Source organism: Triplophysa dalaica, chromosome 25 (assembly GCF_015846415.1).
Source record: "Triplophysa dalaica isolate WHDGS20190420 chromosome 25, ASM1584641v1, whole genome shotgun sequence".
Lineage (NCBI taxonomy): Eukaryota > Metazoa > Chordata > Actinopteri > Cypriniformes > Nemacheilidae > Triplophysa > Triplophysa dalaica.
Genome location: NC_079566.1, coordinates 11,226,043 through 11,229,457, shown reverse-complemented (window position 1 = coordinate 11,229,457; position 3,415 = coordinate 11,226,043).

Genomic DNA, 3,415 nt, shown 5'->3' with positions numbered 1-3,415 from the left:
TAGCTCCCCTGTAATGCCCCCTCTCACTGTTTCTCTCCTCTCGGCACTGCGGAGAATTGCCTCAATGGGATGTACGGAGATGTGGAAAGATGGTTTCGGGTATAAAGACTTTCTCTGACATAGTTTGACGGTGGTAATGCTCAGTAAGGTCACAGTTAGTTTCAGTGTGCGTACGTCGGTGGAGGCATACAGTATGAGTCATTCATCTAACATTTAAAGACCCGATCGTTATTTTAACCTTTACATCCATAGTTGCGTGCATTGCTTTGCAATATGATGAATAAGAATAGGTCGTTTGATCTGACACTTATTAATTACGCTTTATGTATATAAAGTTTGTATTACAACCATATTATAATTCTAAGTACATAGTAGGGTTAAGTTTTTTAGAAGGTGCTTCAGTGTGGTGTACAGTACGAGTCTCCTTGAAGCAACCTGAGGTTTGACACGCGCATGCAGGCACACATCAATAGAATTTACATTTATTTATTTAAATCGTTTTAAAGAAGCTTCACGTCACAATTAAAAGTAATTTGTTATTGTAGGTGGCTGTGTTGAAGTATTGGCAGAAATATAGAATACTAGTTACCTACAAATCATGCAATAATATTCACACATTTATTTAAAAATCACCTTTACCTGTAATTCTCAAATATAAAACCAAACTAAAAGAATGCTCAAAGTATATGTAAATAATAAGGTTATGTTTTAAGGGATTTTCAGTGTACTGCTGTAAGAGTATGGAAGCTTAAATAGTAATGCACATAAGACTGCAGCACATCTTTGACACCGCAGTGTGTATGCATGTGTGTCTGTATGTGATAAACCTTTCCGTGATAAAGAAGAAGTGTGTGTAGTTTCAAGGTGCTGCACTGCACACAGCCTTAGGCTCTTAACTCTCAAGCTGCAGTGGAGAGGCAGTGTTGTTTTCTGCAGATGTGTATACTGCCCATAAATAAAGATGAAATTAATAGATACGCAACATCCAAATAACCCTTACGTTCTATTCCCCAGTTTCTTTCTCAGGGTCCACCCTGCCTTGTATAATCTTCCAGGACCCCTGATTGACAGCTCTGGTCTCAGTAGAAGACACTCGACGTTCAGTCAGTGCTGTCAGGATCAATAATAGAGCTGAGAAATAGATTGTGTACAGTAAATAATTTAACAGCAAAACTGCAGCAGTCTGTTATATTTGGTAATTTCTTTTAATTGACAGAATTAAATAAAATCCTAAGAGAAACCCAAGAGCGCAGTATCACAATACATGATTTCCACTGTTTGTTAAGAAAAACTGTGTTGTACACGTACAGTATGTACAGTACAGTAAATGTACAGTAATAAAGAATTCACTTTATGGTGGTCTCACTATCGACACACAGACACGCCTTTGAGGATCTACGTGATGGATTCATTACAACACTGTGGGGTCCAATGAGGAATGAGTGCTCATCCTTTCTCTTCATCCCACCCCTCACCCCCCACTCCCTACGAAAGCGCCTCTCCTCTTTTTTTCCCTCTTTCTCTTTTAAATCTATTTTTAGACTCCTGGTGGGGAAACCCGATACACGCGTGATAAAAATAACACACAGTGCTGTTGACTGACCCGATATCTCTATTCAAGGACAGCCTAAAATCTGCATACCATTCATCTTCTTCGACTTACTGCCCTTCTGCGTTTCCTCAACCACTCTCAAATGTCAAAAAGTGACATTTGAAATCAATCAAATAGGTTTTATTGCATGCAGTGATAGCACACATACTGTACTGATCCACTCTGACGGGTAAACGTTTGACATTGTTCGAACACTGTTTGCTTAAAAAGAGACGAAATGCTCATTTTGTGCTCTTGATTTATAGACTTGGGACTTTCAGAAAATCCCCAGCGTTTCACAGAGAGATAGTCCGGAACCATCTCCTCACTATCATGTCGTTGCTGTGACAACCGTGACTTCAAAGAGGTCCCATCAGAGAGGCGGCAAGTATGGGCGAGTTAAAACATGAAATCATCAGAAAGAGAGAGAGAGAGGTAGAGTTTGATAGAAGAAGACAGGAGCGCAGGGATGCCGGAGGGAGGTGGAAAACTCACAGTCCAATCAGAAGGCTATTGAACAGAGAGCGTGGACTGCATGAATAACCAAGAGGAGATTATGCTAATAAGGGCACAGATTACAGGGATACGTGCTTCTGATTTGAATGCATTTATTCACGTATGTGGATAACGGAAAATTACAGCTAGCAAAGAACATAATAATAAATACCTTAATAAAACAGTCTAAAATTACTAAATGTTGTCCTCAGTTTATCACGTGTGTGTTTTTTATGTAATTAAAAAGACCCGAAACGTTCTTTGTTGGATTGGTTCCACAAAGAGCCATCAACAACCACAGAATCTTTATGTTGCACAAAGGTTCTTTGGAAATTTTTAGTCTGTAGAAGGTTGAGAAAATTTAGAAATTGTGAGTGAAAGGTTTGTTGGGAAACAAGACTTTTTTATGGCATTGCATCAAGGTTGCCTTTTTAGCACCTTTAATATTAATTGTGTGCACGCGCTCTTGAACAACCAAATACACACAAAACATATTATAACAAGATATTATAACTTAGATATATAAACAAGTCTACACGTGATCAATTTTGTAAATAAACCGTTTAGCACGCTTTTAGGAATAAGGAACATCCCTCAAATGGAACAAAAAGGTCAAATTAAACCAACAGCCAACAAACTATACCCTTCATTCCGTTCACAAGTGGATTCATAAAAATATAAACATTTATTTTCCTCCGAACATTTACAAAGATGGCAACAGGCACATCGTATATAGTGTATTTATAACTGTTTGTGTGATGCACTGGATATTTTTTAGGACTGTTGTGATTTGTGGCAATGACCCAGTTCAGGGCTGTGCTGGGCCTTGATGTTCTGTGTGTGTGTGCTGAGGCCTCGAGCGGTCCACATCTGTGACGGACATCACTCAACCTTAAGTTTTTAAGGACTTCGGAGATGTTTCAAGATATTTTGAGTTGTGATTGGGTTTATGACGTTGTGTTCTAGGAACCTTCCCTTACCTTAAACAAAAAAAACCCAGATCATTGTAATCTAGGTAACCGGATTTGTTTTACTTTATTCAGTGTCCTTCCATCCAATGCTCGTATGGTGGGGTCAATGTAGAGATTTAAGCGGCTTCTAGTGTTGAGGTTGCGAATCGCAACCAATGACTCACTCCACCCCTCACCCTCGCTTTCGAAAGCACGGTGGCTCTCATTGAACAAAGATGGCGTCAAGTTTTCGTTTCTTTGCCAAATGAGATAATGCATTTAGGAAATGCATTCTGAGCACGTTGTCTGTTAAGGGTTACCGTAGAAACAATATGGTGAACCGCAGTGTAGATAGAAATAGCTCATTCTAGGGTAATAA